Source organism: Procambarus clarkii, chromosome 18 (genome assembly GCF_040958095.1).
Source record: "Procambarus clarkii isolate CNS0578487 chromosome 18, FALCON_Pclarkii_2.0, whole genome shotgun sequence".
Lineage (NCBI taxonomy): Eukaryota > Metazoa > Arthropoda > Malacostraca > Decapoda > Cambaridae > Procambarus > Procambarus clarkii.
This window is the reverse complement of record NC_091167.1, coordinates 46,829,415-46,842,065: the sequence shown is the minus strand read 5'-3', so window position 1 is coordinate 46,842,065 and position 12,651 is coordinate 46,829,415.

Sequence of the window (12,651 nt, the reverse complement as noted above, 5' to 3'; positions counted from 1 at the left end):
CTTCCATCCATGTCCCCGCGTTCTGTTACCATTCCGTTGTGAACATTTCGTCTATGTCCACTCTGTCAATCCCTCTGAGTATTTTATCGTTCCTATCATGTCCCCCCCTCTCCCTTCTTCTTTCTAGTGTTGTAAGGAACAGTTCCCTCAGGCGCTCCTCATACCCCATCCCTCGTAAGCTCTGGGACGAGTATCGTTGCAAACCTCTGAACCTTTTCCAGTTTCATGATATGCTTCTTCAGATGGGGACTCCATGATGAGGCGTCATACTCTAAGACTGGCCTTACGTAGGCAGTGTAAAGCGCCCTAAATGCCTCCTTACTTAGGTTTCTGAATGATGTTCTAACTTTTGCCAGTGTAGAGTACGCTGCTGTCGTTATCCTATTTATATGTGCCTCAGGAGATATATTAGGTGTTACGTCCACACCCAGGTCTCTTTCACGAGTCGCCACAGTTAGGCGTGTGTGTGTGTGTGTGGTGTGTGTGTGTGTGTATGTTGTGTGTGTGTGTGTGTGTTTGTGTGTGTACTCACCTAGTTGTACTCACCTAGTTGTGTTTGCGGGGGTTGAGCTCTGGCTCTTTGGTCCCGCCTCTCAACCATCAATCAACAGGTGTACAGATTCCTGAGCCTATTGGGCTCTATCATATCTACACTTGAAACTGTGTATGGAGTCAGCCTCCACCACATCACTTCCTAATGCATTCCATTTGTCAACACCTAACACTAAAAAGTTCTTTCTAATATCTCTGTGGCTCATTTGGGCACTCAGTTTCCACCTGTGTCCCCTTGTGCGTGTGCCTCTTATGTTAAATAGCCTGTCTTTATCTACCCTATCAATTCCCTTAGAATCTTCAATGTGGTGAACATGTCCCCCCTAACTCTTCTGTCTTCCAGCGAAGTAAGGTTTAATTCCCGTAGTCTCTCCTCGTAGCTCATACCTCTCAGCTCGGGTACTAGTCTTGTAGCAAATCTTTGAACCTTTTCCAGTTTAGTCTTATCCTTGACTAGATATGGACTCCATGCTGGGGCTGCATACTCCAGGATTAGCCTGACATATGTGGTATACCAAGTTCTGATTGATTCTTTACACAAGTTCTGAATGCTGTTAGTATGTTGGCCAGCCTGGCATATGCCGCTGATGTTATCTTCTTGATATGTGCTGCAGGAGACAGGTCTTGCGTGATATCAACCCCCAAGTCTTTTTCTTTCTCTGAATCCTGAAGAATTTCCTCTCCCAGATGATACCTTGTATCTGGCCTCCTGCTCCCTACATCTATCTTCATTACGTTACATTTGGTTGGGTTAAACTCTAACAACCATTTGTTCGAACATTCCTTCAGCTTGTCTTGGTCTTCTTGAAGCCTCAAACAGTCCTTTTCTGTTTTAATCCTTCTCAAAATTTTGGCATCGTCCGCAAACATTGAGAGAAATGAATCGATACCCTCCGGGAGATCATTTACATATATCACAAACAAGATAGGACCGAGTACAGAGCCCTGTGGGACTCCACTGGTGACTTCACGCCAATCGGAGGTCTCACCTCTCACCGTAACTCTCTGCTTCCTATAGCTTAGGTTACTCCCTTATCCACTGGAGCACCTTACCAGCTACACCTGCCTGTCTCTCCAGCTTATGTATCAGCCTCTTATGCGATACTGTGTCAAAGGCTTTCCTACAATCCTAGAAAATGCAGTCCGCCCAGCCCTCTCTTTCTTGCTTAATCTTTGTCACCTGGTCGTAGAATTCTATCAAGCCAGTCAGGCAAGATTTACCTTCCCTGAACCCATGTTGGAGATTTTCACGAAGTCCCTTCTCTCCAGATGTGCTACCAGGTTTTTTCTCACGATCTTCTCCATCACCTTGCATGGTATACAAGTCAAGGACACTGGCCTGTAGTTCAGTGCCTCTTTCCTGTCGCCCTTTTTGTATATTGGGACCACATTCGCCGTCTTCCATATATATCTGGTAGGTCTCCCGTCTCCAGTGACTTACTATACACTATGGAGAGTGGCAAGAAAGCAAGTGCCTCTGCACACTCTGTGTGTGTGTGTGTGTGTACTCACCTAGTTGTGCTCACCTAGTTGTGTTGTGGGGGGTTGAGCTCTGGCTCTTTGGTCCCGCCTCTCAACAGTATGTGTGTGTGTGTATGTGTGTGTGTGTGTGTGTGTGTGTGTGTGTGTGTGTGTGCGTGTGTGTGTTGTGTGTTTTGTGTGTGTGTGTGTGTGTGTGTGTGTGTGGTGTGTGTGTGTGGTGTGTGTGTGTGTGTGTGTGTATGTGTGTGTGTGTGTGTGTGTGTGTGTGTGTGTGTGTGTGTGTGTGTGTGGGTGTGTGTGTGTGTGTGTAAGACACACCCCACATAACTGGGGTCCTGGTAGCGGAGTGGACAGCGCGCGGGACTCGTAATCCATTGGCTCGCGTTCGTTTCCTGGACTAGGCAGAGATAAATAGGCAGAGTTTCTTTAACCTTGATGTACCTGTTACCTGTTGTCCCAGCCCGACACAGGAATAAACAGAGAAGAATCCGTGGTTAAATAGGGAATGTATGAAAGCAAAGGAGCTGAACAAAAGGGCGTTGAGGAACTTCCGTAATAACAGAACACCAGAAAGTAGAGAGAGATACCGAAGAACCAGAACGAGTATGTTAGTGTGAAAGAGCAGCTGAGGAAAGGTATGAAAATTATATAGCTAATAAAGCCAAGACCGAACCAAAGTTACTACACACTCACATCAGGAGAAAAACAACAGTGAAGGAACAGGTGATGAAACTTAGGGTGGGCGAGGACAGGTACACAGAGAATGACAAAGAGATGTGTGAAGAACCCAACAAAAGGTTCCAGGAGGTCTTTACAATAAACAGGGAGAAGTCACGGCGCTAGGAGAGGTGGCAGGAAACCAGGTGACCTTGGAAAGGTTCGAAATTACAAGAGATGCGGTCAAGAAGCACTATTGAAGCTGGATGTGAGAAAAGTTGTTGGGCCGGACGGAATCTCACCATGGGTATTGAAAGAGTGCGCAGGAGCACTTTGCTTGCCACTCTCCGTAGTGTATACTAGGTCACTGGAGACGGGAGACCTACCAGAAATATGGAAGACGGCGAATGTGGTCCCAATATACAAAAAGGGTGACAGAGAAGAGGCACTGAACTACAGGCCAGTGTCCTTAACTTGTATACCATGCAAGGTGATGGAGAAGATTGTAAGAAAAAACTTAGTAATACATCTCGAGAGAAGAGACTTTGTGACAACCCATCAACATGGTTTCAGGAGGGTAAATCTTGCCTTACAGGCTTGATAGAATTCTACGATCAGGTGACAAAGATTAAGCAAGAAAGAGAAGGATGGGCGGACTGCATTTTTTTGGACTGTCGGAAAGCCTTTGACACAGTACCCCATAAAAGGTTGATGCATAAGCTGGAGAAACAGGCAGCAGTAACTGGTAGGGCGCTCCAGTGGGTAAGGGAGTACCTAAGCAATAGGAAGCAGAGAGTTATAGTGAGGGGTGAGACCTCAGAATGGCGTGAAGTCACCAGTGGAGTCCCACAGTGCTCTGTACTTGGACCTATCCTGTTTCTGATATAGGTAAATGATCTCCCAGAGGGTATAGACTCATTCCTCTCAATGTTTGCTGACGACGCCAAAATTATGAGAAGGATTAAGACAGAGGAGGACAGCTTGAGGCTTCAAGAAGACCTGGACATGCTGCAGGAATGGTCGAACAAATGGCTGTTAGAGTTTAACCCAAGCAAATGTAATGTAATGAAGATAGGGGTAGGAAGCAGAGACCAGATACAAGGTATAACTTGGGAGATGAAACACTTCAAGAGTCAGAGAGAGAAAAAGACCTGGGGGTTGATATCACGCCAGACCTGTCCTTTGAAGCTCATATCAAGAGGATAACATCAGCAGCATATGCCAGGTTGGCTTTGGCCTTTAGAAACTTGTGTAAGGAATCTTTCAGAACATTATATACCACATATATCAGATCAATCCTGGAGTATGCGGCTCCAGCATGGAGTCCATATCTAGTCAAGCATAAGACTAAACTGGAAAAGGTTCAAAGGTTAGCCACCAGACTAGTACCCGAGCTGAGAGGTATGAGCTACGAGGAGAGACTACGGGAATTGAACTTCACTCCACATTGAAGATTCTGAAGGGAATTGATAGGGTAGATAAAGACAGGCTATTTAACATAAGGGGCACACGCACAAGGCGACACAGGTGGAAACTGAGTGCCCAAATGAGCCACAGAGATATTAGAAAGAACTTTTTTAGTGTTAGAGTGGTTGACAAATGGAATTCATTAGGAAGTGATGTGGTGGAGGCTGACTCCATACACAGTTTCAAGTGTAGATATGATAGAGCCCAATAGGCTCAGGAATCTGTACACCTGTTGATTGATGGTTGAGAGGCGGGACCAAAGAGCCAGAGCTCAACCCCGCGCAAGCACAACTAGGTAAGTATAACTAGGTAAGTACACACACACACACACCAAGACAAACATTAAGACACACATACACACACTCAACATCTTCAGTCTAGTGGTGAATAAAAGAAAATCTGAAATTATTTAACGTTTTAGAGACGAAATTTTTTGAATATAATTGCATTTAATAACTTAATTATTCCTAACTTAACAATACGAATATACATTTAAATTTATCTTCGTAAAACTTAAAAATAAATATCCAATGCATACTATTTGTATTTGATATATTGTGAAAATATACTTGCAAGCTGTTATATGATATAGTTAATTTACTGATGGTAAATTTATAGACATATACTGATTTAACGAAGCTTGATTGTAGTATTGGCATCTGAAACACTGTTTCTTTATTCATGCACTGGCTAAGCAAATGTTGCTTTTTTTTTGAGATATATACAAGAGTTGTTACATTCTTGTACAGCCACTAGTACGCGTAGCGTTTCGGGAAAGTCCTTAATTCTATGGTCCCTGGAATACGATCCCCTGCCGCGAAGAATCGTTTTTTCATCCAAGTACACATTTACTGTTGCGTTAAACAGAGGCTACAGTTAAGGAATTGCGCCCAGTAAATCCTCCCCGGCCAGGATACGAACCCATGACATAGCGCTCGCGGAACGCCAGGCGAGTGTCTTACCACTACACCACGGAGACTGCTTAGTATAGAATGAAGTCTACAATACTGCTAACATTGTCTCATTATAATCTTCACTGAACATCATGCCAAAGACAGACAGGTAACAGTTTAACACTCCGGCAGAGTCTGACGGAGCTGCTGCTGCTGCGGCAGGAAGGTTATCTGAGCCAGCTGCTGGTCACAGAGAAGGAGTCAGCTGCCACACTCACCACTGTGGTCCACCTTCTCACTCAACTGACTGATGCTGTCATCCCTCAGCACACCGACCCACCTCACAGTGAGATACCCCACATGATATTCTAATTTGTTATAAATAGTTTGTTGATACGCGTATATATATATATATATATATATATATATATATATATATATATTATATATATATATATATATATATATATATATATATATATATATATTTATATTATATATATATATATTATATATATTTATATATATATATTATATATTATATATATATATTTATATATATATATATATATTATATATATATATATATATATATATATATATAACATATATATATATATATATATGTATATATATATATATATATAATATATATATATATATAATATATATATATATATATATATATATAATATATATATATATATATATATATAATATTATAATATATATATTATTATATATATGGTTTCCTCCGAGGCTATGGGTCCCCCTTCTTCCAGCTAGAGGTGGTACTCCCTTCCCATTATATATATATATATATATATATATATATATATATATATATATATATATATATATATATGTCGTACCTAGTAGCCAGAACTCACTTCTCAGCCTACTATTCAAGGCCCGATTTGCCTAATAAGCCAAGTTTTCCTGAATTAATATATTTACTATAATTTTTTTCTTATGAAATGATAAAGCTACCCTTTTCACTATGTATGAGGTCAATTTTTTTTATTTGAGTTAAAATTAACGTAGATATATGACCGAACCTAACCAACCCTACCTAACCTAACCTAACCTATATATATAGGTAAGGTTAGGTTAGGTAGCCAAAAAAAGCTAGGTTTGGTTAGGTTAGGTAGGTTAGGTAGACGAAAAAACATTAATTCATGAAAACTTGGCTTATTAGGCAAATCGGGCCTTGCATAGTAGGCTGAGAAGTGAGTTCTGGCTACTAGGTACGACATATATATATATATATATATATATATATATATTATATTATTATATATATATATATATATATATATATATATGTCGTACCTAATAGCCAGAACGCACTTCTCAGCCTACTATGCAAGGCCCAATTTGCCTAATAGGCCAAGTTTTTATGAATTAATTGTTTTTCGACTACCTAACCTACCTAACCTAACCTATCCTAACTTTTTCGGCTACCTAACCTAACCTAACCTATAGAGATAGGTTAGGTTAGGTTAGGTAGGGTTGGTTAGGTTCGGTCATATATCTACGTCAATTTTAACTCCAATAAAAAAAATTGACCTCATACATCATGAAATGGGTAGCTTTATCATTTCATAAGCAAAAAATTAGAGAAAATATATTAATTCATGAAAACTTGGCTTATTAGGCAAATCGGGCCTTGCATAGTAGGCTGAGAAGTGCGTTCTGGCTATTAGGTACGACATATATATATATATATATATATTGTTACGGTGCCCTCTCCTATTTCTTTCGTTTGCCGGCTTAAAGAGTCATATCAGCTCTCCCTACTGATTCTCTGAGGTTCAGGGAGTCTAATGATATATGTGGCGACCAGACCGGCTGCCATTTATGGAAGGAGGTTATATTATAAGTTGTAAATAAAGGAAAATTGGCGCCCTGTTATAAATGAAACAGTATCCCCTACGGCAGATGTGACCTTGTGGAAGGGACACTATGCCGATCGCGGATTGGCCGACGTAGGTCGCGGGCGACAAATCAGGGCCCGCCATGACGTCACCGAGTGCCCCGGGCGGCGCCAACGTCAGAGTTGTACTGACCGTGGAAGCGACAGGACGCGCCTCGGTCTGCTCTCAAGATTGGAGGCTCTGCAAGCCTTGTCAGTGGATTGAGCTGGCCATCGCCGCCACATAGTTATTGGAGACCCTGCGCTTCTGGGAAGCCAAAGAGGAACCAAGTTCAGTGAGCAGAGAAGTGCCCAAACTTGGAAAATAGTCGGCGACGACGCTGGGCGGCGCCGCTGGCTGGACGTTGAGGTCTGGAAGGTGGGCGAGCAAGCTAGCTGTGACTGGGGTCACATCCACTGAGAATCTTGGAAGGACGACACCGTGCCTAGGACAAGGAGCGACGCCCTGTGGGAGAGGCGAGTGTGGGGAAAATAGTGATTAGCTCAGCGCCCATCGATGAACCAGGATTGGGGCAGCTGAATCTCAGGGATTGGAACGGCGACGACGCGAAGGCTTCACGACACCTGAGGACCTGTGGAACGCCCTGGATCGTCGAGGATCGACCCAAGGAAGCGTGGGAACCTCACACCATCGAGGGACAGGCGTCGTGAGCCAGGAGTGTAAGGTAGATCATTTTTCCCTCCCATTACCCCTTGTATGAGTAGGCTAGTTAGGCCACAATATTTACTTGTGTATGTGGCAGCAAGACTTTATTACTTTAATAGTAGAATAGGCTGCAAGCAGCTTGTGTCCAGGACTGTCAGAGAGGACAGTGTGTATGGATGGCAGGACAGTGAAGAAGAGGTGCCGACGTGGTGAAGAGGCCCTCCTGTGAGAGTGTGAGACTCCTGTCTTCCTGCCCAGTTGAAGGAGTGTTGGAGGTCGTGGAAGAAGAGGCTGACGATCTCCAGACTCATCATCCATATTCCATATTCATGTATTACTTGTGATTGTGTGTGTGTGTTCATGTAATTTGCGTCAGTAAATCCACACATTTTATTACTGTGTTTGAGTGTGCCTCCATTTGTGATATTTCTCTATGAGCATACATTTCTGGCTACAAACGATATATGATACACCCACTGAACTGCATTGCTGGGGTGCAGATATAATAACCCAGCTGGCGACCTTGCTAAGAGGAAGATAGAGAAGACAGGCGGGAAAGGAGTTCCTGCAACCTTTTTTTGTCTGGCAGGCAAGACTCAGGGAGGTTATGGTTATAGGTAAGCCTGAGTCTTCCTTCACTCCCCCACGGGTCTAGGCCGGAACTGTTAACAGCAGTTTCCCCGTGGTTGACTGAAGGGCTTCCAGGGTGAATCAGTGGCACCCCTTTGTGGTGGAAGCAAAGACCTGCGGAGGTGGGCATTGTTGGTCCTATCTTGTGTGACCAAGGAGACTCCGGTGAATCCAGGGAGTCGGAGGGGCTGAGTATTTGGGCCTTTGAGCCCCTAGCAGCCGAGTGTTAGCAGAGCCCCGGACCGCCCACCCCCACGTGACAAGAGAACTGGCGACCTTGCCAGGATTCGAACCCCAGTAGCCAAGAACTGGGAACTTCGCCAGGAAGCGTGGATCAAGCTACAGTGTGGACCAAATTTCAAGACAAGTGTTGCCAGGGTACTAATACAGTGTGGCCAGTGAATTCGGTGGTACTGTTACTCAACCAGCTAAGGGACTGAAACGGTGAAATTAGTGCCTACTAACTTGTCTGTGCTGTCGTGTATGCTCAATGATATAGAGATGGAGGAAGACAAAGTAAAGAAATTTATTGACACAAGGGACGAGAGAATTTTGGAAGAGTGTACCAAGGCCCAGCTCCAACAAGTGGCAAACCACTTTGGGATCAGGTTGAGGACGACTAAGGTAGCGGAGCGAAGGATAGAGATCATGGCACAGCTCACAGCTCGAGAGGAAGCGACGGGAGAGGAGCCATCTCAAGAGGAGCCGTCCCGAGGAGAGCCGTCGCAAGGTGAACCGTCCCGACTAGGGCCCCCCAAGCGCCTACCAGTGTGGAGAGAATTCACAGTGAACATGGGAGCAGTGGAAGGTCCAGCTGTAGTAAGAGGAGCCTGCAACTGGAAATAATGAAGATGCAACTGGAAGCCCAGCTGCACGAGAGGAGCGAGAAGCACGGCTGCAGCTGCAGCGAGAGGAGCGAGAAGCTCGGCTGCAGCGAGAAGAAGGAGAGAGACGACTGCGACTGGAGGAGATAAAGGCAAAGAAAGAAGTCGAATTGCGTCGCGTTGAACGTGGTCTGCCCTCACTACCTGCACGGCGGGATGACCTCAAGGTAAGGGAACGTGACTTACCTACGTTCGAACCACAAGAAGCTGAGGCGTTCTTCGAACACTTTGAACGGATAGCGACTCTGAAGGAGTGGCCGGAAGATGATTGGGCTGCTCTGGTCCAGGGCAGGTTGACTGGAGAGGCCCGGGAAGCCTATAACATGCTGGACCTAGAGGAGTGTACTAGTTATGACGCGATTAAGAATGCGGTTCTCCACTCATTCCGGCTGACTCCGGAGATGTACCGGAAGCGGTTCAGAGAGTGTACAAGAGCGTCGGGAAAGACTTACGCCGAGACCGCCAGGGATATGGAACGGAAATTCCTACGATGGTTGAAGGCGGAGGAAGCGGAGTCGGTGGATGATATCAAACGACTGATAGTGATGGAGAAGTTCATGTCGGTGCTCCATCCTGAGTTGCGAGTAAGGGTGAGAGAAGCAGGTATTAAGGACCTGAAGGCTGCAGCGGATCGAGCCGACATGCTGGAGGAGGCACTACATATCAGGAGGGAGGGGCCGCCCAGACACTCGCCTTACCCCAGGTCGGGAGGGAACCTTAGGAGTTCAGGAGGAGCGAGGACGGGTGGGGACTCTCCCAAGAGTAGTGTGCCCGATGAAGTAACGTGGTTCAAGAGCTCAAGAGACGCGGGGAGGAAGCCCCAAGCTGTGAGCAGTGGACCTAACTCGGGAGCAAGTGCTGCAGTCCCGGATACGACGACAGGGAGTCCAAGGAGGACCCAGGGGACGTCTGCAAGTGGTACCGCCAGAGTGACTAGCGAGTGGCCGCCCAGGGGAGGCAGCCGATGCTACAACTGTGGTGTGAGAGGACATTATGCCCGCGAGTGTGAGGAGCACCAAAGGAATGTAGGATTAATGTTGGAAGAGGAGAGAGTGTTTGTTCACACCCCATATTATAGTGGACCCAACGTGAATGGTTGGGAAATGAAGTTGGGTGAACATCCCTTCGTTTTCGGGGCCAACGTGAAGTTTGGAAAGTCAGACCCAGTGGAGGTTGCCGTGCTTCGAGATACGGGTGCTGACATAAGTATGGTGACCAGGAGTATTCTCCCCAAGGAATTTAATGATTCACCTGTGGGAGTGGTGAGGATACGCAGTGTGGGGGAGGAATACAGGTTGCCACTTCACGAAGTACAGCTGATTGCCGACTGCGGAGTCGAGAAAGCTATAGTAGCTGTAGCCCCTAAGTTACCCCTAGAGCATGTACAGATGGTGCTGGGTAATGACCTCGGAGGAGGCAGGATACAACCCGATTGGGCCAGGAGTGCCTATGTTTCAAGCAGCGGTACAACCCTGCCAGGTGAGGTATCGTCGCTCCAAATAATAGTGAGGAAGCCGACTTCGCCAGGGAAAACGTCGCCAGAGACGACGACAACGAGGGCGAGAGTGCAGAGAGGTCGTCGGAGGTTGTGGAAAACCCCGACGGGGACCTCCGACTAAGCCTGATGATGCGTGTGGAGGAGTGGCGAGGAGCAGCTGTACAAACGCCTGGGGCGGTGAAGAGGCTGCAGACCGCACTCCCTCCATACAGAAACGTGAATAAAGTAAGCTCAGTGGATGAGCGAACGGCAGTGAGGGGCAGAGTGGAGGAGCCACGACGCAGTGCACCCTATGCCGGCCAGATGAATAGTGGTAGGTGCAAGATGAACCACCGTGGTGAGGTGAGCCACAGGGAGGTGGAAGAGCCCAACCACGAACCGAAGAAGACGTCTGCAGGGAAGAGAATCTCATGGAGGAGTGAAGATGTTCGTCGGGAACGAAGGAGCGAGTGGTATAGGAAAGGCAATACGAAGAAAGCAGGGAATAGGTACACCCAGGGTAGGCGCCAGCCTAACCAGAGGGGCATTGGGCCATCGCAAAAGCCTAGTGTGGAAGAGAGGAAGCTGCTGGATGGAGTACAGGTTACAAGTGCCACTGTGAGGAGACAACGCACCTACGGGAGAAGAGGAACCGAGAAGAGAGAAGATTGGCGAAGAGGAGATCATGAGAGGAAACATGGAGTACCTGTAGGACGCAGTGGAAATGCAAGACTATCTCGGAGTGCACGACGCGGTGGAGGCGCTGCATGCACTGAATCTTACAGTGGTAACGAGCCGTGGGAGTACACTCGTAGCCACGGAGAGAGGATTTCTTGTAGGTGTTCAGGGAACACCCATCACACCCGGTCTATGCGAGGTGGAGATACAATGAGGCAAGTGACTGGCAAGGTGGAACGAGCCACGTCACCAACTGGAGGAGTGACACTTCAGGAACGGAGGGAGCAAGAGTATAGGTTGCCCTCTTGAGTGCTGCTCTTCCGATATGACTCTTATTTTAAGGGGAGGGGTATGTTACGGTGCCCTCTCCTATTTCTTTCGTTTGCCGGCTTAAAGAGTCATATCAGCTCTCCCTACTGATTCTCTGAGGTTCAGGGAGTCTAATGATATATGTGGCGACCAGACCGGCTGCCATTATGGAAGGAGGTTATATTATAAGTTGTAAATAAAGGAAAATTGGCGCCCTGTTATAAATGAAACAGTATCCCCTACGGCAGATGTGACCTTGTGGAAGGGACACTATGCCGATCGCGGATTGGCCGACGTAGGTCGCGGGCGACAAATCAGGGCCCGCCATGACGTCACCGAGTGCCCCGGGCGGCGCCAACGTCAGAGTTGTACTGACCGTGGAAGCGACAGGACGCGCCTCGGTCTGCTCTCAAGATTGGAGGCTCTGCAAGCCTTGTCAGTGGATTGAGCTGGCCATCGCCGCCACATAGTTATTGGAGACCCTGCGCTTCTGGGAAGCCAAAGAGGAACCAAGTTCAGTGAGCAGAGAAGTGCCCAAACTTGGAAAATAGTCGGCGACGACGCTGGGCGGCGCCGCTGGCTGGACGTTGAGGTCTGGAAGGTGGGCGAGCAAGCTAGCTGTGACTGGGGTCACATCCACTGAGAATCTTGGAAGGACGACACAGTGCCTAGGACAAGGAGCGACGCCCTGTGGGAGAGGCGAGTGTGGGGAAAATAGTGATTAGCTCAGCGCCCATCGATGAACCAGGATTGGGGCAGCTGAATCTCAGGGATTGGAACGGCGACGACGCGAAGGCTTCACGACACCTGAGGACCTGTGGAACGCCCTGGATCGTCGAGGATCGACCCAAGGAAGCGTGGGAACCTCACACCATCGAGGGACAGGCGTCGTGAGCCAGGAGTGTAAGGTAGATCATTTTTCCCTCCCATTACCCCTTGTATGAGTAGGCTAGTTAGGCCACAATATTTACTTGTGTATGTGGCAGCAAGACTTTATTGCTTTAATGTAGAATAGGCTGCAAGCAGCTTGTGTCCAGGAC